Source organism: Nomascus leucogenys, chromosome 11, assembly GCF_006542625.1.
Source record: "Nomascus leucogenys isolate Asia chromosome 11, Asia_NLE_v1, whole genome shotgun sequence".
Taxonomy (NCBI): domain Eukaryota; kingdom Metazoa; phylum Chordata; class Mammalia; order Primates; family Hylobatidae; genus Nomascus; species Nomascus leucogenys.
The window spans coordinates 45,397,972-45,424,691 of NC_044391.1; the positions used below are offsets into that span (position 1 = coordinate 45,397,972).

Consider the following 26,720-nt stretch of genomic DNA (forward strand, 5'->3'; position numbering starts at 1 on the left):
CTTTTCTTCTCATGTGTAAGAGACCACCTGTTGCCTTACTGAAGCCACTGCTTACTGGTTTTTTGTTATATGTGGCCGATTGCAATCTTGACTGATGGAGGTCTTACCAGATCCTCATTTTACAGCTAAGGAAACTGAAGGTCAGCAGGGGAGGTCACCAGGCCAAGGTCACAGAGTCAGGAAGCGACAAGGCTGGAATGTGAGCCTCTATGCCTAACCACGTCACAGCAGCACCCCGAATCAGTTACAAGCACTGGCTTTGGAGAAGCCTTGGTTCCAACGTGCTTGTCTATTCAGTCATTTACTTGTCCATTCCTCCACCAGCAGCAGGGGCTCCCGGGAACATGGACTCTTCACCGTTCACCTGCTATCACCAAGGACCCACGGCAGGAGCGCAGCCATCCCCGTGGCCTGAGCAGCGACCGCAGGCCAGGAAGGTCGTGTGATGCCCCTGGAAAGTGGGGACAACAACAGTGGCTTCACAGGAGGCTGTGTGGGAGGGCATGCTGTCCAGTTAGCGCCAAACAAAAGGTTCTATTATCACCATCACTGAAGCTGTGGAGCTCCTCTTCCAAAGGCCTCTCCTCGTGACCAAGAGAGTGTAACAACTCTGGATGATTTTTTTCCCCTAAACTTGGATTCAAAGACAATTTCCTTTTTTTTTTTTTTTTTTTTTTTGAGATGGAGTAGCTCTGTGGCCCATGCTGGAGTGAGGTGGCGCGATCTCGGCTCACTGCCAAGATCAGGTTCAAGCGATTCTCCTGCCTCTGCCTGCTGAGTAGCTGGGATTACTGGCACCCACCACCACATCCGCTAATTTTTGTATTTTTAGTGGAGGCAGGGTTTCACCATGTTGGCCAGGCTAGTCTCAAACTCCTGACCTCAAGTGATCCGCCTGCCTTGGCCTCCCAAAGTGCTGAGATTACAGGCGTGAGCCACCACACCTGGCCTCGAAGACACTTTCTCAACACAAACTAGCCATAACTCACAGGCCAATCACCTCCGAGGACTTCCAACCAATTCCTAACTGCTGTGCATGGGAGTGGCCTCCCTGTGGCATGTGCCACTACGCCTGGCTAGTTTTGTATTTTTAGTAGAGAAGAGGTTTCTCCATGTTGGTCAGGCTGGTCTTGAACTCCCAACCTCAGGTGATCCGCCCACCTCGGTCTCCCAAAGTGCTGGGATTACAGGCGTGAGCCACCGTTAAGAGCACAAATTCTGAACTCAGGCTGCCTGGGTTTGAACTCAGCTCTGCTGTGTGACCTTGGACAGGTCCCTTAAATCTCTTTGTGCCTCAGTTGCCTCATTTGTATTCGGTTGGTGGAAAAGTAATTGTGGTTTTTGCCATTGCTTTCGATGGCAAAAATCACAATTACTTTTGCACCAACCTCACAAAATGGAAGTAAGAAGACTGGGCGCGATGGCTCACACCTGTAATCCCAGCACTGCGGGAGGCCATGGCGAGAGGATCACCTGAGCCCAGGAGTTCGAGACCAGCCTGGGCAAGAAAGTGAGACCCTGTCTCTACAAAAAAATAAAAAATTATAAAAATTAGCTGGGCGTGGTAGCACACGCCTGTGATCCCAGCTACTTGAGAGGCTGAGGTGGGAGGATTGCTTGAACCCAGGACTTTGAAGCTGCAGTGAGCTGTGACTGCACCACTACACTCCAGCCTGAGTGACACAGCGAGACCCCCATCTCCAAAAAAAAAAAGTACCTCCTTTATAGGGTGACTGTGAAGATTAAACGAGTTAATATATAGAGCTCTGAGGGCAGCCTGGCATAGGTGACCACCAGGAAGTGTCCGTGGCTATTACTACCACTATTATATGGATTCCTGGTGCGCCACTCCCTAGATGTGTGGCCTTGGCCAAGGTACTTAACTCTCTGGGGTTAACAGTCCATACCTACCTCACAGGATTATGAGAATTAACTAAGTGAATAAGTGTAAAGTACTTGAAACAAGGCCTGCTTTACAAGAAGGGCCCAGGTCACCTTAGCAATCACATCGCTTCTGACAGAGGCTTTCTTGTGTAACTGGGCTTCTCTGTGTCCTTTAAACTCTCACATTGGTGTTGAGCTTCCCTGTTTGTGTATCTGGGCACCATCCGTCTCCCCTGGGCTCCCCTCACCTCCGTGAGGGCACCAGCTCCAGGACGGCACAAAACACAGCTCCCACCCACACTTGCCTGATGCCAGCTGAGTACGGAGCTGCCCGCTCAATGCCAGCTTGGGCTGCTCAGTGGCACAACATTCCTCTGGCCTCTCGTGTGGCCCAGGATGCTGGTACCTCATGCAGAGGGCTCCCTGAGAATACTCCAGCACCCAAAACTCTCCGGCACAGTGTCCTCAGGAGGGCTTTCCTTAGGGTTAGGGCACAGCCCAGTGCGATGGGCAGGGACAAAAGGCCGTGTCCGCTCTGAGTGTGGGAGGGGGGAGCTTGGAGGGGGCTCCTCCAGCAGAGGAGGAACTCGGAACCATGAAGGCCCATCCCAGGCAGCAGTGACAGGCTGGTGGCAGGCAATGCCCAAACAGCTGCCTCAGGTTACCCTGGCAACCAAGGGACTTAGTGCCAGGGATGGTACCTGTCACTAAATGAGGTGCCCCTGACAGGCCATTAGACCCTCTGGCTTTCTTATCTATCAAATGGGGATCGAGTTCCCTCTTTGATCCATTGCCTGCCCTTTTCCTAGCCTGCTCTGAAATACAGGGAACTACATTTCCCAGGACTGCTGGTGAGGCTCAGCCAACAGGGGCAGTGGCAGAAGCCTGGAAGGTAGAGGTGGTGAGATGCCGGGTGGTCCTCCCTCCACTGTGGACAGCATCTCAGGCGGAAGAGGCCCCCACCCAACACTGCCCTGGGCTCTGCTAAGGTGCCCTCCTCCTTGCGCCCTTCAGCTCTGGTTGCTCATGTAGGGACTGGCCTCGGCCCCTTTTTGGTTTCTCTGTTCCTCCCCAACTTTTTTAACCAAATTCCCTGTATTGAATTCCTTCCGCTAAAATACCTAGAGTGGATTCTGTTTTCCCAACAGATACACCTGCCTTGTCTATGTCTTAGGGACATCTGAGAATCAAGGGAGAAGACACACCACGGAAAATGAAAAGCACCACAGGATGATTTTATAGAAATGTCCTCTCTTCCATGATGTACAGGCACGCTGTGGGCATGCAGTTTGAAGCCCCCCAAATGAAATGATACAATGTTTGAGATTTGTTTCAAAATGATCCAAAGGCAGAGGAATGGATGAAACAAGACTGGCCATGTGTTGGTCACCAAAGAATCTGGTGACAACTGTGTACATGCAGGCAATATATGCTCTTTCTACCCCGTAAATGCCTGAAACTCCCCATTACTAAAACAACTCAAGCGGGCATGGTAGCTCACACCTGCAATCCCAGCGTTTTGGGAGGCCAAGACGGGAACACTACTTGAGACCAGGAGTTCAAGACCAGCCTGGGCAACATAGCAAGACCCTGTCTCTACAAAAAAATTAAACAGTTAGCAGGTGTGGTGGTGTGTGCCTGTGGTCCCAGCTACTCACGAGGCTGAGGTGGGAGGATCACTTGAGTCCAGGAGTTCGAGTCTGCAATGAGTTAAGATCGAGCCACTGCACTCCAGCCTGGGCCACAGAGAGACCCTGTCTCAAACAAGCAAACAAAAAAACCAAACCAAACTAAGAAACAAATCAAAACCAACAGGTCCCTATTCTGTTGGTGGGGGTACACCAGGTTCTAGTGGCAGAATCGCTTTGAGGGCAACTTGTCAGTTCATTACATCAAAACCATGCATATCTCTGGAACCAGTAATTCCGGCTCCAGTAAAAACACTGGCTCAAGGACCCAGAGCTGCTTGGATGAGGCTCCCCACTGCAGCACTACTTGAGAAAGGCGAAAAGAAGAAACCCGAGTCTCTCATTAAAGAATCAGTAAATACATTTTGATATGTCCATATGATACAGGCAGCCATTAAAAAGAAAGAGGGTACATTTAACATGCTAACGTGACAACATGGCTAGAGATATTCATCAGAGACAAACGCTAGCTGTGAAGAAAAAGTATTTATCACATCACATTAAAACCTATGTGCTACCCAGAGGAGAAAACTCTGGTAAATGTAGTGATATCCACAAACATGAATATAGCACTTACCATGTGCCAGGCACTGCTCTAAACACTTTACATATATTTTCTTTTCTTTTTAAGACAGAGTCTAGCTCTGTCACCCACGCTGGAGTGCAGTGGCATGATCTTGGCTCACTGCAACCTCCGCTTCCCAGGTTCAAGTGATTCTCCTGCCTCAGCCTCCAGCGTAGCTGGAATTACAGGTGTGCGCCACCACGCCGGGCTAACTTTTGTATTTTTTGTAGAGATGGGGTTTCGCCATGTTGCCCAGGCTGGTCTTGAACTCTTGGCCTCAAGTGATCCATCAGCCTCAGCCTCCCAAAGTGCTGAGATTACAAGCATGAGCCACCATGCCCAGCGCACACATCATACTTTTAAAAATTAAAAACTACACACATGGAAATGAATATACAGCACTCGACTCAAATGTGAAAGAAAGGAGTAGCTCCAAGCCTGCTTTTCAGACAACTTTGACTATATTGTCTCTTGGACGACCCAGGAGAAGCCAGAAATTCCTCCACAGGCAGAGCCATTCTGACGTGCATTGAAAGTGAAAGGATACAACATCTGAAAGTTTAGAAACTTTAAAACAATAATAATGACGGTGATAGTGATAATAATTGCTAATGCTTTCAGATCACATATGTATTAGGCACTGCTTTTTGTTGTTGTTGTTACTGTTGAGACAGTCTCACTCTGTTGGCCAGGCTGGAGTGCAGTGGTGCGATCTTGGCTCACTGCAACCTTTGCCTCCTGGGTTCAAGGGATTCTCCTGCCTCAGCCTCCTGAGTAGCTGGGATTACAGGCATGCGCCACTACGTAGGGCTAATTTTTGCATTTTTAGTGGAGACGGGGTTTCATCATGTTGGCCGGGCTGGTCTCGAACTCATGACGTCAAGTGATCCACCTGCCTCCGCCTCCCAAAGTGTTGGGATTACAGGCGTGAGCCACCACGCCCAGCCAGCACTGTCTTAAATGCTTTACATATATTATCTCATTTAATCCTCAAAATACCTTACAATATAGATACTACTATCATTTCCATTTTATATTTATGGCAGCTCTGAGGCTCAGAGAGGTGAACTAACTTGCTGGGTTACATGGCAGGGTCAGGATTCAAACGCAGGCCACCGGCTCCAGAATTTGCCTTCCAACGCCTGTGCTGACTGGGCCTGTCTTGGAAAGGGAAGCCTGAATTAGGTTAACAGGGGCATGAAGAGGCACTCAGCCAGACTCACCATCAGAGCATTAAAACCCCGGAGACCCCACTTGACACCCTTCGGATTGGTGAAATTGGGAAGAAGGACAACAGCAAAGTGGCGAGAGGTAAATGGGGAAGCGGGACCCTCCTGTGCTCTGGGGGGAGCGTCGGTCAGAGCAGCCTCATAAGAGAGCTCAGGAGTTCAAGATCAGCCTGGCCAACAGAGCAAAACCTCATTTCTACCAAAAGTACAAAAATTAGCCAGGTGTTGTGGCAGGCACCTGTAATCCCATCTGTGGGGAGAGAGAATGCCCATCTCCAGCTGCAACTGACTCCTGGGCGTAAGCCCCATGGGTTCCTAAGGCGAAGGTAAGTGGATGCTCACTTGAAGCACGGTTTGAAGTGGGATGGAGCTGGGGGCAACCTGGATGCCCAACACCAGGGGACCAGACACGTGAGGTGTGGCAGATGTACAACACGTACAACTGTTCAGCTGCCTCCTGGGTTCAAGGGATTCTCCTGCCTCAGCCTCCTGAGTAGCTGGGATTACAGGCATGCGCCACACACTGGACACACATACAGCAACGTGGCTAGATGGCAAACACATGCTATTTGGTGAAAACCAGAAGAAACTGAAAGAATGAGATATGGAGCTCCAAACCATTTCCGGAAGCTGACTCTTTACTCAAACCTCAATATATATTTTGCAAGGATGTGTGCACAGCTACAGACACACCACAAACATTTCAGACTGGGGGAAGGAATGAAAGGACCTATAGAGGATGAATATGGAAAGAGTAACCAAAACCCTCCCAGTGACAAGGGAGGAGACACCCATTTTTTTTTTCCCACCAGCAGACAAGTAGTCTTTGGCAGCCAGATTCCACTTGCCCCCTGTCCCCCCTGTATTTTTTTTTTTTTTTTTTGAGATGGAGTCTTGCTCTGTCGCCCAGGCTGGAGTGCAGTGGCATGATCTCAGCTTGCTGCAACCTCCACCTCCTGGGTTCAAGCGATTCTCCTGCCTCAGCCTCCCGATAGCTGGGACTACAGGTGCCCGTCACCACGCCCAGCTAATTTTTGTATTTTTAGTAGAGACGGGGTTTCACCATGTTGGCCAGGATGGTCTCGATCTCTTGACCTCATGATCTGCTCGCCTCAGCCTCCCAAAGTGCTGGGATTACAGGCGTGAGCCACCGCACCCAGCCTGCCCCCTTTTTTGGGTGTTAACTGAGGGTGGATGACGCAGGAGGCAGAAATTGGACACAAGTCACTAAACTTCTTCAAAAGAAAACCACACTTCTTTGTTCTCAAATGCCACAAAATCTGTTGGGCCTGACACAATTTGCTAACTTAGGGAGGGGACTTGGTCAGGGACTGAGCTTGGCAGGCATTTGGTTGTCTACTCAATTTCCACTTCTGCTTTTTTCAGCTCCTAGACAATGGAACCCAGTTGGTCAAGAGTGATCAGGATGTGGCATTCCTCTTGTAACTTGACCGGCCTGGTTGAGGGGCACGTGACCTCAGCTGGACCAGCTGTAGACTGAGGGGAACCATTTATAACCATCAGTGGGGGGTGTTCTCTCTCTCCTGATGCCTGTGGACAAGGGCAAGTGGCCCTGATTATCCCTGGAAGCCATTCTGGAACCAAGAGGCATACACAGAGGCCTTTGGAGGCTGAGAACCTGAGTCCCTGACAGACACGCTTGAGCTGCTGATCCTACACACCTGGTGCCCATCCACCCCTGGGCTTCTAGAACACATCACATGTCTTAACCATTGGCCAGATGGTGCCAGGGTTGTTACTTGCAACTAAAAAGCATCCTGACTGAGAACCACAAAGTAGCCTGCTATCTTTTAATTGTTAAACAAGAGAAAATCTCTGTAGGAGGGAAATGGGGCATTAGAGGCATGAACAGGAAGGGCCAATTCATCCTGGTGTATGGGAAATGTTCACCCAGGCTGCATTCCCCTGCCCACCCACAGGCACACGCACGATTCTCTGTGCACGAGAGCTCAGGAAACCCTCTGCAGTGGGTCACTGTTTCCCTCACATCCTTTACCACAGTGGAGTAACCGCCAGTTTCCCGTGTTGTATTTCTCCTGATGACCGCAGGGGGTTAATCCCCAGCTGACTGGAGCTGAGGATGAGAGACAGGACCAGAAAGCCCGGCCTGGCACTCCTGCAGCTGCTCTGTTCCAGAATCAAAGGTTGGACTTCGGGATCTGGACTGCCGCTGGGGTCTCTAAAATGACACGTGATCCGAGGCCCTCCACGAGGAGACCTGGCTGTCTGCGGCGTCGCATCCCTCAGTCAGCATCAAGGGAAAGATACCAGTATGGCAGGGGCGGGCAAAGGAGCGTGCGCTCTGGGGTCAGCCCAGCCCGGGTTCAGTCATCGCTCTACCCATAGATTGCCTGTGACTGCCTCTACTATAAAGTGAGTGGCAGGAGGGATCGAGGTTGAAGGAGGAAAAAATAACACAAACCTACCCAGTGAGACATCGTGTCACTGGCCACGTCAGTTCATTCATTCAACAAGTATTTACTGAGCAGCCCTTTTGGGCCAGGTCCTGTTCCAGATGCTGGGGATACGGCAATGCACGAGACACAGAATTCCTATGGTCAAACAGGAGCTCACAGGCTATACTCTAGGGTGTAGACAGGCAATACACAAGTCCACAAATCCACTGTGATATGTGCCATGAAGAAAACAAACCAGGTGATATGACAGAGAGAGGAATGTGTAGGAGTGTGTGTGAGTGCGTGTGTGCATGCATGCATGTGTCTGTCGGTGGGAGGGAGCAGGCTGGCGGGAAGTATAGCAGAGTGATTATGAAGCCAGATGGTCTGGGTTGGAATCCTGGTTCTGCCACTTCCTACCTGTGTGGCTCACGCAAACAACCCGACTTATCCGTGCCTCAGTTTCCTCATGTGTAAAACTGGATAGTGCCCGCCTCACAGGGTTTTTGGGAGGACTAAGTGGGTCAATACCTATAACACACTTAGCAGTGGGGACCACATCTGGCTGGGGAGCCCATCCACTTAAGGGTCTCTGGAAGAGCCGCTCAAACACCCAGGTGGTGCTGTTACGCAGCCGCAGCCACAGCTACAAGCCATGCGGATTTTCTGAGACACGACACACCCAAGTGTTCTCAAAGAGAGCCCCCTCCTGCAGGGTCAGAGCCACCTTGCTCTGAGCGGGCAGCCGCAGGTACAGCAGAAGGGACAGCAAAGCCCTCTACTTACCCAGCAACTGACGGACGCCACTCGGGCACAGGAGATGCCGGGTTGTGGGGTCAGAGGAGCTGCTCAGGGGACCTAGGCCCCTCCACACCCTGAAAATCCAGCACTGTCCCCAGGCTGCGGGCGAGATGGCCTATTCATGTGGGCTCTTGCTGGGGGGTTGCGGCACAGGGCCTCCCAAAACTCTCAGCCCATGAAGGAGTCATCTCCTGTGCCATGCCCAGGAGTCACAGGTAACCTGGAAACTCCCCTCCCCACCGCCCTGCCTCTTTCCAGGGCAGGGCCCAGAGGAGGGAACCAAGAGAAGCACATTGCTCGGCATGAGGTCAAAGACTCCACCACCACCCCGTGGCCCCCAACCCACGTGGCTCCTTGAAGCTTTTTGCTGTCATCTGGCCAAAAGAAATAGGGAAATGAGGAGGGGGAACAGGCTGCTGGCAGCTCTGGGACTGAGAGGAAATGAGACCATCTTTGCGGGGAGCGGGTGGGGGTCCCTTTTGAGAGGCCTGGAGGTCTATGGAGGAGGAGGCGGGGCTGCTGTGACCTGTTTATGGGGCCTCCCAGCAGCCTGGGATGGACCAGCAAGCTGCTTCTTTCCTAGAGGCTGATGAGTCGAGAACCAGGGCACCTTCTCCTCTATAGAAAGCTCCTCTCAGCCCCGCTGACTGAGTGGCCAGATGACGGCAGAAAGCTTCAAGGAACCACAGTGGTGGGGGTGGCTCTGGAGTCTCTGACGTGACCCTGGAGCGGTACAAACTGTCCTGGGGGAGGAAGGGTTTCAGGACATCAAGCCTTGAAAGTGCACATAGAAGTTTAAAAAGAATTAAATGAAGTTGTATCACTTCTCCCCTGAAAACCCTTCTGTGGCTCCCAGGGGCTGTGGGAAGAAAGTCCAAATCTCCCACCGTGGCTCACCAGACCAGCTGACCCAAGTTTTCCTCCCCGCACTCTGCTCCTCCAACACACCCAGCTCCTCCCCACCTGCGACACCTAGGACCTGCGCACAGACTATTCTCCCAGCCAAAATGCCCCAGCCTCCAGCCCACCCCAGGCTAGTTCCTGTTCATCCTCCCAGTCTAGCCTCACGGGTCGCTTCTTCAGAAAAGCCTCCTCTGACACTCCCACGCCCACCCCAGCCTGGAATAAGACCCCCACCTCCTTCCTGCCTGTTATTCTCTCTCAAGGCCCTCTGCACTTTTCCTTTCTTTTTTTTCTGAGACAAGGTCTTGTTCTGTCACCCAGGCTGGAGTGCAGTGGCGTGATCATGGCTCACTGCAGCCTCGACCCCCCGGGCTCAAGCGATCCTCCCACCTTAGCCTCTCGAGTGGCTGTGTACTTTTTCTTTATAGTTTCATTGCCACAGTTAAATTATGTGGCTATTTGAGTGATTATTTGATATCTCTTTTTTTTTTTTGAGACAGAGGCTCACTCTGCCACCCAGGCTGGAGTGCAGTGGCGCCATCTCAGCTCACTGCAACCTTCCGCCTCCCGGGTTCAAGTGATTCTTGTGCCTCAGCCTCCCGAGTAGCTGGGATTACAGGCACGCCCCACCACACTGGCTACTTTTTGTATTTTTTGCAGAGATGGGGTTTCACCATGTTGGCCAGGCTGGTCTCGAACTCCTGACCTCAAGTGATCTGCCCACCTTGGCTTCCCAAAGCGCTGGGATTACAGGTGTGAGCCACTGCGCCCAGCCTGATTATTTGATATCTATCTCTCCCACTAGATGGTGAGGGCCATGAAGCCAGAATAGTAATGATAGGCTTTTACTTGTAACAGCTCAAGCCTATCAAACACTGATGATGTTTTACAGCATTATCTCATTGATTCCTGACAACAGCTCCATGAGTCCATATTATTATTATACTCATTCTCCAGATGGGGACGCCACATCAGTCCTGTTGGTGGCACCAGGCACTCAGTAAATGGTCTGGGGGGGCGCCCAGATGTCTGGGTTACGTTTCCGATTCTCCATCCCCATCATCATCTGGGGACAGGAGCCCAGGTCCATGGAACACACTTCTGCCATACTCCACAGTGACGACCCCAATTCCAAGGGCTCCTCTGGGTTCTAACCTCTCCCTAGTCCATGAAGACATTAATTTAACACATTTTTATTGTGCAGCAATTGTGTGCCAGGTGTGGCCTGAACAGAGAGAAAGCAACAAACAACACGTGTAGTCACACCTTCACAGGCCTCAACAAAGCCCCATCTCTCTTGAACCTGCTCCTGCCAGCCTTTAGTGCCTCCCGTCGCTGGACGTAGCAATCACCTGGGGCCCTCATCAACCTCCTGCCTCACCGGAGGGGTGCATACTCTCCAGGTCTCCTCCCTCCTCACTGGCGCTCCATCCCCAGCCTCCTTCACTGATTCCTCACCATCTCTCCGCACAGCTTCGCTCTTCCCCATCCACATGGCTCTCCCCGTGATTTCAACACCTCTGTGCTGGGGATCCCTAATTTTCCTTCTCCCACCTGGACCTCTCTCAACTTCAGGTGTGCGTATCCAACTGTCTCCTTGCCATCTCACGCAGCTGTCTGACGGGCACCCAGCACCGAACAGACTCACAGCCACGTCTCTGATTCTTCACAAGGCCTTCTGCCACTCCCTGCAAACCCAGACCCTGGGGTCCCTCAATCCAATATCTTCACCCCTCAGCTGGTGTCCAGGCCCAAACCTCAGGGTCATCCTAGCCCCCTCCCTTTCTGTCACCCCCACATCCAGGCCATCACTACTCACTGTCAGCTCCACCTTCAAGATATAAATGGGCTCACCCCTCCCTCACACCCCCACAGGCAGGACCAAGGACCACATCAGGACCTTCTGCTCCAATTTCCTGGCTCCCACTTCTGCTGCCACACACAGCCAGAGGGACTCTATTAATCTATGGGTCAGATCATGTCCTTCCTCTGCTCAGAACCCTCCCCCTATCCATTTAAGGAAAAGGCCCAGTCCCTAGCAGGCCTCCTGTGGAACTCTCCGACCTCAGCTCCTCCATGCCCTCTTTTTATCGTAGCCACTGAAGCAGGTGTGTCACGGTATCTCACTGTGATTATCATTTGCTTTTCCATGATGATGATTAGGGATGGTGAGGTAGGCATTTTAACTAGTAATAGTAGCAACAGTAAATGGTTAACATTGACACAGCATTTACTATGTGCCAGGTGCTATGCTAAGTGCTTTCTTTATATATACGGTGGCATGATCCCTTCCTAAACCTCTTGGGCCTGATGTGTTTCGGAATTCTGAATAATTCAGATTTCAGAAAGGCAACCCTAGAAGGTTCTGAGCGAACAGTGGCAGTCTATCACATCAATATTTCTGCAGTGATAACAAGACATCAGCTTGGATCACATTCCACCTAGGACCATGGATCTGTTTTTTTCTCTCTCTTTCTCTATTTCTTTCTTTCTCTCTCTTTACATCTATCTATTTATTTATTTTGAGATGAAGTCTCGCTCTGTCGCCCAGGCTGGAGTGCAGTGGCGTGATCTCAGCTCACTGCAACCTTCACCTCCCAGGTTCAAGCGATTCTCCTGCCTCAGCCTCCCCAGTAGCTGGGATTACAGGTATGCTCCACTATGCCTGGCTAATTTTTGTATTTTTAGTAGAGATGGGGTTTCGCCATATTGGCCAGGCTGGTCTCGAACTCCTGACCTCAAGTGATCCACCCGCCTCAGCCTCCCAAACTGCTGGGATTTCAGGTGTGAGCCACCGTGCCTGGCCCATGGATCTGTTTTAAATCCTTGAATGCCCACAACCACATTATGATGTAGGCAGCATTATCTCTTCCATTTTACAGATGGAGAAACTGAGGTACAGGAAGGTAAGTGCTTTGGCCCTGGTCATAGAGGTAGAAGGGGATGGCTGGGATTCCAACACATTCCAAAGGCCATCTTTACTACTGGCTTTCAGGGTAGCTGACAGGAAATAAATCAACGTCGAATGAATGCATGAATGAGGTCAAGCTGGGGATGTGAGAGAACTAGTTACAGCTCAGGCAGGAAGGTCAAACACTACTGAGCTAGCTATTTGTGAGTGGTTAACTTCATTTATTTTGGATACAAGGTGTAATCAAAGATAAAGCAAGATATGCCCAAAATATTATCCTTAGAAAATGTAGCTATATTTCAGGGTCTTTCACTTTATTTTATTTTGGAACAAGTGCTCTTTGGGAAAGACATATTAGCTTTTAAAAACTTAAATGATGCTAGTTTGGGCAATAATAAAAAGAGAGGCATATATTATAGAAGACTTGGTAAGTATTCCCAAGGGCTTGACCCCACAATTCCAAGTGTGATAAGTCACTGTAAACATGCTCTTTAAGCAATCTTAAAATTTATATGTAGCCACAAAAAAACCCCAACTAGCCAAAGCAACACTGAGAAATAAAAAGTTGGAGGCATCACACTTCCTGATTTAAAATTATATTACAAAGCTATAGTAATCAAAACAGTATGGTGCTGGCATAAAAACAGAATAGAATAGAGAGCCCAGAAATATATCCAAACATAAGTGGGCAATAAGAATGAAACTGAGCCTTTCAAAGAATGAAATCTTATACCATACACAAAAATAAACTCAAAGTGGATAAAAGACCTAAATGTAAGATTTGAAACCATAAAACTCCCAGAAAAGAACATGGTGGAAAGCTCCTCAACATTGGCTTTGGCAATGATTTTTTAGACATCACACCAAAAGCTCAGGCTACACAAGCAAAAATAAATAACAGGACTACATCAAACTAAAAAGCTTCTGCACAGCAAAGGAAACAATCAACAAAACGAAAAGTCAACCTACGGACTGGGAAACAATATTTTCAAACCATGTATCCGACGAAGGATTAACATTCAAAATTTATGAAGAACTCTTACAACTCAATATCAGAAAAAAATAACCAAGTAAGAAATTAGCAAAGGGCCGGGTGTGGTGGCTTACACCTGTAATCCCAGCACTTTGGGAGGCTGAGACAGGAGGATCACTTGAGACTAGAGTTTGAGACCAGCCTGGGCAACATAGTGAGACCTGTCTCTATAAAAAATTTAAAACTTAGCTGGGTGTGGTGGCTTGTGGCTGTAGTCCCAGCTACTTGCAAGGCTGAGGCAGGTGGATCACTTGAGGTTAGGAGTTCGAGACCAGCCTGCCCAACATAGCAAAACCCCGTCTCTACTAAAAACAAAACAAAACAAAAATACAAAAATTAGCTGGGTCCTGGTGCGGTGGCTCATGCCTGTAATCCCAGCACTTTGGGAGGCTGAGGCGGGCGGATCACAAGGTCAGGAGTTTGAGATCAGCCTGGCTGACATGGTGAAACCACGTCTCTACTAAAAATACAAAAATTAGCTGGGCATGGTAGCACGCGCCTGTAATCCCAGCTACTCTGGAGGCTGAGGCAGAAGAATCGCTTGAACCTGGGAGGCGGAGGTTGCAGTGAGGTCAGATCACAACATAGCACTCCAGCCTGGGTGATCACGACATAGACTCCATCTCAAAAAAAAAAAAAAAAAAAAAAAAATTAGCTGGGCGTGTTGGCGGGTGCCTGTAATCCCAGCTACTGAGAAGGCTGAGGCAGGAGAATTGCTTGAACTTTGGAGATGGAGGTTGCAGTGAGACAAAATCGAGCCACTGCACTCTAGCCTGGGGACAGAGTGAGACTCCATCTCAAAAAAAAAAAAACAGTAATAATAATAAAATAAAGATTCCTTTAAAAAGCAAGATAGGGGCTGGGCGCAGTGGCTCATGCCTGTAATCCTAGCACTTTGGGAGGCAGAAGTGGGTGGATCACGAGGTCAGGAGATCGAGACCATCCTGGCTAACACGGTGAAACCCCATCTCTACTAAAAAAATACAAAAAAATTAGCTGGGCGTGGTGGCGGGCATCTATAGTTCCAGCTACTCGGGAGGCTGAGACAGGAGAATGGCGTGAACCCAGGAGGTTGAGCAGCCTGGGCAACTGAGCAAGACTCTGTCTCAAAAAAAAAAAAAAAAAAAAAAAAAAAAAAAAAAAAAAAGCAAGATAGGGACAAATGGTTTTAAGCCACGTTTAACCAATTTAAACAAAATACTTCAGGTGAAAGTCTTAAATGGGGCATTTCAACTAGAATTTTGAAATTTTTTTTTAAAAAGGATGCGTAATATAGCACTGAAAACTGTCTTAAAGCAAAGTGCCACTGTGGGGGAAGAAAGAACATGGAGAAATTTTCCTAAGTTGTCGTTTATTATTCGCACTGGAATGATGAGTCTGATTGACTCACAAACAGGCGATTATATAACCACTTTTATATTTTCACGTTTACTCAGCCACTTACCCATGTTCAGTAACTGTCCTTAAACATCTGAGTTGGTTTTTTAAAAAAACCTAACAGTGAGTGGCTGTAGAGATCACCAATTCCTAAAAGGGGCATTAAAAAAAAAACCTGTCTAATGGTAGAGGAATGGCTTCCTGAGTGTTGGGATACAGTTTCCAGTGACAACATACACAAATTCAAGGGATGCCACATCACAAATGCTTCAGATGGACGTGGAGACAGTGTACTCTGGAAATATGTGTAGATGACTCAGAAAGTGACTCTTGTAATAAGGATGTCTGTGAAAAGTGTGACTAACATTGTTTTATGACATATGAGAAGATATACGGAACATTTTGAGTCCAATTTTCTCTTTTTCCCTTGAGACAGGGTCTCCCTCTGCTGCCCAGGCTGCAGTGCAGTGTTACAATTATGACTCATTGCAGCCTCTACCTCCTAGGTTCAAGTGATCCTCCCACCTCAGCCTCCCAAGTAGCTGCGACCACAGGCACATACTACCACACTTGGCTAATTTTTTTCTTTGTAGAGATGCGGTCTTGCTATGTTGCCCTGGCTGGTCTCTAACTACTGGCCTCAAGCCATCCTCCTATGCTTCCCAAAGGGACAGGATTACAGGCATGAGCCACTGTACCCTGCTGAATTCAACATTTTTGATATCTGGATTCCAAACATGTCACAAAATTAATCAATCAGAAAATACAGAAAGACAGCTGATTATGTTGTCCAAATCCTTAACGTTTCAGGTGGGCCTCCAAACTTTTTTTTTTTTTTGAGACAGAGTCTTGCTCTGTCACCCAGACTGGAGCAGAGTGGCCCAATCTCCGCTCACTGCAACCTCCACCTCCCGGGTTCAAGCAATTCTCCTGCCTCAGCCTCCTGAGTAGCTGGGATTACAGGCGCGTGCCACCATGCCAGGCTAATTTTTTATATTTTTAGTAGAGATGGGGTTTCACCATATTGGCCAGGCTGGTCTTGAACTCCTGGCATCAGGTGATTCACCTGCCTCAGCCTCCCAAAGTGCTGGGATTACAGGCGTGAGCCACCACACCCGCCCCCCCGCACCCGGCAAACTTTTTTTCATCTCTTTGGAAAGCTATCGAACCACTTTGTTTTGGGGCACATATGGTATTTTTTAGGTACAAGCGTTGAAAAAAATCTGGAAGACACACGCCAGCTTGTAAAAGTTATTATCTTGGGGCATTATGGGTCCTTTGATTTCTTTTTTTAAACAACAAACAAGTATTACTTTGATAATCAGAAATGCAGGCTGGGCGAGGTGGCTCATGCCTGTAATCCTAGCACTTAGGGAGGCCAAGGCAGGTGGATTGTCTGAGCTCCAGAGTTCAAGACAACGCTGGGCAACATGGTGAAACCTTGTCTCTACTAAAATACAAAAAATTAGCCAGGCGTGGTGGTGCACACCTGTGGTCCAGCTACTCAGGAGGCTGAGGTATGAGAATTGCTCGAACCTGGGAGGTGGAGGTTGTGGTGAGCCAAGATTGTGCCACTGCACTCCAGCCTGGGCGACAAAGTGAGACTGTGTCTCCAAAAAATGAAAATAAAAATAAAAAAATTAAAGAAATGCAAACAAATAATACAGCTTTATAATGTCGCTCAGTAACTCTAACTGAATTGGTCCAGGGTGAGACCCAGGCCTTGGGATTTCTTAAAGTTGTCAACATAATTCTAATGTACAGCAAGGATGGGAATCATTATAAACATTTTCCAAATGATACTGTAGAAGATGTTCCTAGGTGTCTTTCAAAAAGAAAAGCGTTCCATAGTCAAAGAAGCAGGTTTCTTTCCTGTAGGATTTCTCAGACTGTAACATGCACATGACTTTTTTTTTTTTTTTTTTGAGACGGAGTCTCGCTGTCGCCCAGGCTACAGTACAGTGACGTGATCTTGGCTCACTACAACCTCCGCCTCCTGAGTTCAAGCAATTCTCCCTGCCTCAGCCTCCCGAGTAGCTGGGATTACAGGCGCCCACCACCACGCCTGGCTAATTTTTGTATTTTTAGTAGAGATGGGGTTTCACTATGTTGGCCAGGCTGGTCTCGAACTCCTGACAGGTGATCTGCTCACCTAGGCCTCCCAAAGTGCTAGGATTACAGGAATGAGCCACCGCATGTGGCCTGTACATGACTTTTACATGAGGAAGATACAGTACACAGTGGACATCTGTGTGTGTGTCTGCTCAGAACTCCTTTCCAGCAGCCATGCCATTAGCAAGCCCTGTCCACTCTACCTCCAAACTATACCCAGAACCTGCCCCCTCCTCTCCCTCCATGCTCCTTACCCTGGCCCCATCCTCTGGCATCTCCAGCCTAGACCAGAGCAACAGCCTCCTCCTTACTCTCACACTGGCTTCTATAATTCACTGTCACCAAGGCACGCTAGTGGCAGATTCTTGGGACATGCAGAGTTTGAAAAATCTTCTGCTACCTGCCCTGACACTGCCCAGGGCATCCCTACCTGCCATCCTCTGACCGTGGAAGGGGCCTGCTTTAAGATGAAGGCACCAGGACAGACAGTCCTCCAGGCTATTGTTGAGCTGCTGTGTCACCAGCTCACAGGGTCCAAAGAACCCTCAGACTTGGAGGTGGGGGGCCTGACTGCTTAAGTCTGCATGAATGGGGGTTGCCGTTACCTGGAGCCAAAAGCCTCCAATCCATACGCTCTTTATCGTTTTACTCTATTTACTGGTCAGCAGTTTTTTTCACCAGGTAAAAATTATCCTATGTATCTACCTGGTTCATTGTCTGTGTCCCCCTCCTTGAATGCCAGCTCTGAGAACAGGGATATTTGTCGTCTTGTTCACTGCTGGAACACCCCCTGCCAAAGAGTGGGAACTCAGCATTTGTTAAGAGAATGACTGAGCTCATTTGATTCTTTCAACAGCTCCAAAAGGCAGGTGTTCCAAGTCCCAGCCTCCTCCTCACCGCCAGCCAGACCCGGCACCATCTGCCCCCACCTACCTCTCCCAGCTCTTGACCCTGCAGTTACACAGGTCTTCTTCCAGTTCCTTTGCAGAGTCAAGCTCCTTCCCACGTCCGGAGCTCTGCCGATGCGGTTCCCTCTACCAGGGACTCTCTCCTCTTTCCTCGCCCCCACTGGGGGAAGGTCTACTTATCCTTCAGGCCTTCTCCCAAATGTCAGTCCTTATGACAGACGTTCCCTGACCTCTCCAGACATGTCTGGGCTCTCAGATATGCTGTCACGGCCCTCTGGGCTCCTCTGCCAGAGCACTTAGTGCAGACATAATCACACAGCTGTTGCTGTAATTACTTCAATTCTGTTTCCACCACTAAACTATGAGCTCCAGGAAGGCGGGCGGAGACCTCTGCATTTCTAGAGCCCTGAGAAGGCCTGGCACACAGTACGTGCTGCATAAATACCCCACCTGTCCACTGTGGCTGTGATAGTTACTGCTCACTGAGTATTGTATTTCTAGCCCCTTGCAGTTAGGCAGGACCGTGTGACAGTTCTGGGTGCGGGTGGAAGTGAACACGTGGCTTCTGGGCCTCGGCATCTAAGTGCTGCTGTGCACCTCTCCGTCCCCTTCTCCTGCTGTGGTGTCTCTGCAGCTTGTGAGGCTTCAAGACAGGGACAGGCCGGGGTGGGGGGAGCTCCTGTCAGCCTGGGTCCCTGAGGTACAAGGTTAAGCCCTCCCACCTGACCCACCCATGTCACGAGTAAGAAATGGACATCTGTTGTGTCCAACCTCTAGGATTTCAGGGTTAATTTGTTACTGCAGCAGAAACTCGCCCATCAGAGGCATTCCTGTGAATGAATGAAGGCAGCTAGAAAGCAGAGGCACTGTGATCACCGACCGGAAGGTGTGGAGCAGGCAAACGGCCACCAGCCACCCCGCACGGAACTCAGTGAAAGAACAGAAGCGGGGAATGGGCCAAGCACTCCACAGGGAGCTGCCACTCTGGGCTCTTGATGGGGCAGATGAAACGACCCAGAGCCTCCACTGCCTTCAGACAGGGCTTGCCTGGGCAGCCCTCAGCACACACGCTCCTTAGGGATCACAGCCAAGTGTCTGTCCCTGGGGACGGGGAAGGAGGCAGTGCTGAAGCCAGCAACACCCTGGAAAACCCTCTTAGCCAGAGGAAGCTGAACCAGCAAGGCTGCATGAAAGGTGTGGGCTAATTCGGGCTGACAACCTTCCCTCGGAATCACCCACTGGGGCTGTGCCCTCCCGGCTCCATCCTAGAGAATAAATCACACTGTCAGGTCTAATTGGGGCTTGGCTGATGGGCTGAGCAGAGCATCCATGCGTTCTGGCCACAGAGGTCAAGGGCAGCCCACACTCTTGAGGCCAGTGCTGAAAAGTCTGAGGAATGAACAAGAAAGGGGACCAGGAGGCCAGGAGCCATGGGTTTCCAACACACACCAAAGAAACTCCCAACTTGGCCCATGAAATTCCTGGCCCAGGCTTTCGCCGTATGAGCCCTGCTCCCAGAACACAGTCCTGCTACACCTAGGCCTGTGCCAGCTCAGGACTGGGTGCAGGGCGACCCCTCACATGTCTGGTGAATGAATAATCACAACAGCAGCAGCTCACGCTTATTATCTTATAGGCTGTTACTAAGCCACCTAACCTCCAACATGCAGTAAGGGCTAATGAATGCAAGCTGCCACCATCCTCCTCCTCCTCATTATCATCACCACCTCCACCACCGCCACCACCATCATCTCATCATCATCATCTCATTATCATCTATTATGTGACTTCTTGTGCCAGGTACTGTCCTAGGTACTTGAAATGCATAATCCCATCTTAATTCTTACAACCGCCTTGGGAGAAAATGGAAGCTCCCAGAGTTAAGCTGCCCATTTAGGGCTAGTCAGGGGCTCAGCTATGACTAGACTCCAGGTCAGCTGGACTCCGGAAACCTGTGCTCTTGGCCACCGTGTCAACCCATTTTTGCTTTCGTCTCCCTGGAAAAGCCTATCCCCAAACTCCAAGTCACCGTTAGGTGCCTCCTCGGGGTTCCCACAGCCCCGTGGCTTCCCCTATTAGAACTCTTATCACTCTGGGTTGTTTACCTGCAGAACTTCCCAACATACTACATATCGGGGTAAGCCTCGTGCCCAGCAGAGGAGCAGGAACATGGGAGGTGCCCAGTCAATGATGGTTGGTTGGAAGGATGGATGGAGACCCAAGTCTGAATCTTTCATTTTACTGAGGAGGGGAACGGAAGTTCAGAAAGGAGAGCTGTCGTGAGAGTTTCACTGAAGAAAGGCAGGTGGAGAAGATGGTAGAAACTGCTCCTTGATGAATCTCTATTCCACCTCCAAAGCCCAAAAGCTGCTTCCAGGAGCCCTCTTTGACCCCTAGGCTGGGTTGGGCACCTCCTCTGGGTTCCCACTCCCCTGGGCTTCCCCGATCACAGACCTGACCACTCTGGGGTCTGAGGGTCTGCTTCTCTCACCGGACAGGGAGCCCCATGAGGGCAGAGCCACCCAGCCGTGAGGCTGGCCCAGCCACCACTGCATCCCCACTACTCTACAGGGATGGGCAGGGGAGGCGCATATCAAATGTGCGCGCAATCAACCAGCAGACCTCCAGAGAAAGAAAAGGCTAGAAGCCTCATCCTGGGAAGAATAACTAAAAGCACAGGTATAGTTTGGAAAAAGGGAGGCCAAGAGGGGTTCCCTCGGCCACTTGTAAGTCCCTGCAGGGCTGCCAGGAATAAGACGTGCAGCTGGTGCTCTCCCAAGGACTGGGCCTGAACCAGTGGGAGGTAGTTAGTTACACAGGGGCGGATGTGATTCACAAGACAGTTTTTTAATGATCACAACTTCCCCAAAGCAAAACACGCTGCTGGGCTCCACCCTTGCTGGAAGAATTTAAACCCAGGCCAGACAGTGAGCAGCCTGGTCCTCTGCACCCCACCCCCCTGCACCCCAGACCTCTTATGAGGCAACGAAGTGTAGTGGCTAAGAACAGGGCCCTGGACCTAGGCTGCATGCCCCCCTGCCCCAGCTCCTCTACCTGGCAGGCAGCTTCACCGCTCGTGCCTCAGTTTCCTCATCATTACCATGGGGATATCACAGCAGTGACGTCTTAGGGTAGTTACAAGAACTGAATGAGATCATGCACGTGAGGCACTTACAGCAGGGCTTGGCACAGAGTCAGCACCCATTAATGTTCATTATTACTGCTTTTCCTTCCCCATGGAGCCAGGCAGTGCTGGCTGGCCACCCCAACAGCTACTCTCAATTCATTTTTTCTCTGGCTTCCTCCTCAGGAAAGGCTGAAAAGTTAAATAACATTTGCCACCTTCCTTGGAGCTAGAGGAGGCTATGTGACATGGCAGCAGCAACGATGCGTCCATGAGGGGAAAGATCAAGAGAATCAAAGTGGCTCTGCCCTGACACTGCCCAGCCACCAAACTAACACTGGCAGCCAAGCACCTCCAGGTGTGCTGTTGTGAGCGAGAAATCAGCCCTCATTCAATCAAGCTGTGGTGAGCGGGGGTTTCTGTTCCTGAAACTTGAAGACATTCCTGGACGCTGCACATACCATGATGCAAATGGCTCAAGGCGCACACCCATGGTAACTGTTTGCCAATTTCAGCTCAGGCCCGCTGCTGAGAACCCCTGACCCAGAGGAAAAACAGCGGGTGGCTGAGCCATACAATGCTTACCAAGCCCAGTCGCTGTGTTCCACCCTTCCGTTTCAGCTGTATCTACTCCCCATCTGTACAATTATTTACATACACATACACACACACACACATCTCGCTCTATTGCCCGGGGCTGGAGTACAGTAGCGTGGCCTCCACCTCCTGGGCGCAAGTGATCCTCCTGCCATAGCCGTCCGAGTTCCTGGAACTACAGGTGCATGCCATCAAGCCTGGCTATTTAAAACATTTTTTGTAGAGATGGAGTCTCACTCTGCTGCCCAGGCTGGTCTTAAACTCTTGGCCTCAACTGATTCTCCTGCCTTGACCTCCTGAAGAGCTGGGATTATAGGGTGAGCCACTGCACCCAGCCCTCAAGTGATGTTCAAGCTTTATATATTTAAAAAGAATCTATATCACCACTAAAAATGGAAAATTGTTATCTTTTGCTACAAAGAAAAGCAAACTTAAAAAATAAACACAATGAAAACAAAATATAGTCACAGTCATTCATTATCTGATGTTGCATAATTTGGGTTCAATCAACTGGCAAAAAATTTTTCACTTTCCTTTTCTATTGGGGGGAACATCAGATCTGGCAATACTTGGGGATAAGACTGGCTCCAGCTAAGCAGGGCTGCCCCTTGGAGAGGGAACACATTTCCTATTCACAGAAACTGTGTTCAGAAGGGAGATGATTTGACTGCGATCTCCCAGATGGCTGTGGATGAATTAGGCTGGGGACCGCCTCACTCCCTCCTCTATTCAGGGCCTCCTCAGAGAGGCCTTCCTTGGCCACCTTGTCCGAAAATTGCCCTGTGAGGCCAGTCCCCTTCCCTGCTTTATTCATCACTATATACTCTATATACATCCTATGTACACTATATACATCCAACTTACCCTATATTCATTTTTTTTTTTTTTTTTTTTTTGAGACCAAGTCTCGCTCTGTCGCCCAGGCTGGAGTGCAGTGACGCAACCTCAGCTCACTGCCACCTCTGCCTCTGAGTTCAAGCGATCCTCCCACCTCAGCCTCCCGAGTAGCTGGGATTACAGGTGTGTACCACCACAGCTGGCTAATTTTTTTGTATTTTTAGAAGAGACGGGGTTTCACCATGTTGGCCAGGCTGGTCTCGAACTCCTGACCTCAAGTGACCCGCACACCTTGGCCTTCCAAAAGGTGTTGGGATTACAGGTGTGAGCCACCGTGCCCAGCCCTATATTCACTTTTTATCTGTTTACTGTTTTATTCTCCAGTAGGATGTCCGTTCCCTTAAGGTAAGGAGTTTGTTTTGTTCATTCCTGAATCCCTAGCGCCTAGAAGCAGATAGTAGGTGCTCAAATGCATTATTTGCTGAGTGAAGGAAAATAAATGAATGAACAAACAAACAAAACCTGTTCTTGTTCTTTCCGAGTTCCCTAAGGCCCTGGTTACCACGTAGGAAAAATGCCGTTCTTCCTGCTGTGTGAGAGGCAATGCTAGGAATTTACTTGGAACTTGGGAGCTTTTATCACATTAAAAAGGAATGTGCTAGATTAAAACAAGTATCTATGAGCCCATAGGATATAAATTAGTAACTAAATAAAGAAATAAGTAAGGGGGAAGGGACAGGTCTTCCTTACAGAAGAATTCCAATTAATAAATGTAGATGGAATGAGAGGCACACAAAAACTGCCATCAGGGAAACAGCACAGCAGTAACTGCTGTAGACAAGACCTGGCCACCAATGGATTGTAAAATTAGTGAGCGGAAGTTTGAGGAAAAGCGGGATGTGGGATATTAGCATAGCCTCAAAGTTTCTCCCCAAAGGTAGCATTTTTGTTTTGTTTTAAAGAGACAGGGTCTTACTCTGTCACCCACACTGGAGTGCAGTGGCACGATCTCAGCTCACCACAATCTCCACCTCCTGGGCTCAAGTGATCCTCCTGCCTCAACCTCCTGAGTAGCTGGGACTACAGGTGTGCACCACCACACCTGGCTAATTTGTTTTTTTTTAGAGCTAGGGTCTCACTTCATTGCACAAGCTGGTTTCAAACTCCTGGCCTGGAGTGCCCCAAGATAGCTATTAATTACAAAGGGAAAAGTGTAACTTTACTGTGGAGAAATCTGGCACACAGCAACTGAACCAAGTGATCTACGTGAACATTACCGGAAATATGACTCATTGATATCATAGACCCTCACAATGACGCACTGAGGAGGGCATGGTGCCTATGTGGCATTGTTCCAAATAATGAATAACCTCAATCAGGTCATGAGAAAATATGAGAAAAACCCAAGTTGAAACACACAACAAAATAGCAGAGCAGTCCTCTTCCAAAGCGTCCGGGTCATGAAAGGCTAGGAAAGACGGAGGAATTGTTCTAGATCGGAGGAGGTTAAGGAGACATGAAAACCAAATGCAATGCGGGATCAAGAATAGACTCTTGGAAGAAAAAAGGACATCAGTGGAAAAACTGGTGAAATGTGATTAATGTCTGTCATTGAGTTAATCGTACTGGGCTGTGTGAATTTCCTGGTTTTGATCACTGTGTTATGGTTGTATAAGATGGTAACATGGGGGAAGCTGGATGTAGGGTAGACATGTGAACTTTGTAACCATTTTCACAACTTTTTTATAACTCCAAAATCACTTCAAAATAAAAGTAATCAAGAATTCTGCTAGGAAGCATCCTTTGACAGAAACTGGCCCCTAGCGACTGTCCCACACACAAGCTTCAGGTACCCAGGCAAGACTGCCAGGATGAGGGAATGAGATGAGAACCACTAAACATCCAGGAGAGAGAAACTCCATCCACAGCCACTCAGTTCCCGCAGCTCGGCCGACACAGCTACCTGCGTCCAGGGTCTGAATGCCACAATCCTCCCCCTTCCACCTCCCACACTGTTATGGTCTCTTGGTTCTTCTAGGATCAGATAATGGTCCCTCCCAACAAAGCTGGGAATCGTCCAGGAAGGCTTCACTGCAAACTGAAATGACATGCAGCTGGGGGCCCATGCCACTGCTTAGAACCCACCCACAGAAACAAGAGAGAATGTTCACTGGCAAACCAACCCAAACCCAACCCAGAAACCTAAACATAACATATTCAAAACCTATATAGCACAGGTAAGTATTTGCCATATATATATATTATATATATATATAAAAATATGTGTAAACACCCATTACCCATGCCATACATGTGTATGTATGTATGTATGTATGTATTTATTTATTTAAATTTTTAGGTTTTTTTGAGACAGGGCCTCACAGCAGCCTTGACCTCCACCAGTTCAGGCGACCCTCCACTTTAGCCCCGGTGTAGCCGGAACTACAAGTGTGCACCACCACGCCCAGCTAATTTTTGTATTTTTTGTAGAGACAGGGTCTCACTTTGTTGCCCAGGCTGGTCTCGAGCGCCTGGGCTCAACTGATCCTCGAGCCTCAGCCTCTCAAAGTGCTGGGATTACAGGTGTGAGCCACCACACCTGGCTCATATTTTTAACCAACAGAGAAACTAGTACATTCACATAGTGGGGCGGTGGGGCTGCTCTGAATCTTGATCGTGGTGGCAGTTTCACAACTGTCTACATCTGTCTGCATTCAAAGAACTGTATACCAGCCAGGTGTGGTGGTTCATGCCTGTAATCCCAGCATTTTGGGAGGTTGAGGCGGATGCATCACCTGAGGTCAGGAGTTCAAGACCAACCTGGCCAACATGGTGAAACCTCATCTCTACAAAAATACAAAAATCAGCCAGGCATGATGGCAGGGGCCTGTAATCCCAGCTATTCGGGAGGCTGAGGTGGGAGAATCACTTGAACCTGGGAGGTGGAGGTTGCAGTGAGCCAAGATGGTGCCACTGCACTCCAGCCTGGGTGACAGAGTGAGACTCCACCTCAAAAAAAAAAAAAAAAAAAAGGAGGCTGAGGCGGATGCATCACCTGAGGTCGGGAGTTCGAAACCAGCCTGACCAACACGGAGAAACCCCGTCTCTACTAAAAATACAAAATTAGCCGGTCATGGTGGCACATGCCTGTAATCCCAGCTACTCGGGAGGCTGAAGCAGGAGAATCGCTTGAACCCGGGAGGCGGAGGTTGCAGTGAGCCGAGATCACGCCATTGCACTCCACCCTGGGCAACAAAAGTGAAACTCCATCTCAAAACAAAACAAAGAACTGTATACTAAAGAGAGAGTTTTACTCTATGTAAGGTTTAAACATTGAATTAAAAAGTAAAGAAAAAAATAAAAGTATATGAAATGTATGATATGCTGAAGTATACTCATGAGCAAAGATCTTCAAAACATACTATTATTGGGGATGGTGGAAGCAAGCCAAGAAGCACCGCATAGCCTGGTTCCTTTTTCTCACACAACGAACCAAAATAAGTGTGTATATGTGCACGTAGGAATGTTTGTGTACCGGAAAAGGTCTGGCAGGGCACCCAGCCAGTGACTGACAGTAATTACCTCTGGGGTAGACGTTAGGCTTGCGGGTGACAGGAAGAACAGCGAAGCAAACTTTCATTTTTCCCTTGATACTCTTTTTTTTCATAATTTAAAAAAAAAAATACGTGTTGTAATATGAGTTGTAAAATTCTAAGCAAACCAGCAGCCACGCCTTACTCACCCTTAGTACCTTCTAGACACTAGTGCTCTTGGAGGGTCCCAGGAGAGCTGATGTCAAGAGACTGTGCATCTACATGGAGGAAAAAGAAGAGGTTAGGTCTCTGGCCAACTTAAGCCTTCCTGCTGCAATACCCAGCTGTCAGTCACATATTCACTCTTTCAACAAGTATTTACTGAACATGGCTGAGTGTAATCCCAGCACTTTGGGAGGCCGAGGCGGGCGGATCACTTGAGGCCAGGAGTTCAAGACCAGCCTGGCCAACATGGCAAAACCCCATCTCTACTAAAAATACAAAAAATTAGCTGGGCGTGGTGGTGGGCGCCTGTCATCCCAGGTACTTGGGAGGCTAAGGTAGAAGAATCACTTGAACCCGGGAGGCAGAGGTTGCAGTGAGCCGAGATTGTGCCACTGCACCCCAGCCTGGGTGATGGAGCAAGACTCTGTCTCAAAAAAAAAAAAGTATTTACTGAACTCCTGCTATGTGCCAGGCACCGGGAATACAACCAGGGTTCTCCAAGACAAAGTGGCTGTCCTCAGGGAGCAGACATTCTAGTAGGGAAGGAGGACAGTAAACAAATACACAACACAAAGT

The 26,720-nt window shown here is 49.1% G+C and overlaps 1 protein-coding gene across 2 annotated transcripts in view; it reads right to left on the bottom strand.

The window, feature by feature from the left end:
• SIPA1L3 (signal induced proliferation associated 1 like 3) overlaps positions 1 to 26,720 on the bottom strand; it is a 290,990-nt gene that overhangs the window by 151,545 nt on the left and 112,725 nt on the right. For both annotated transcript variants that reach the window (XM_030822249.1, XM_030822250.1), the window contains exon 2: positions 26,129 to 26,197. The gene's annotated coding sequence lies outside the window, so the exon portion shown is untranslated. The remainder of the gene's footprint in view (positions 1 to 26,128; positions 26,198 to 26,720) is intronic.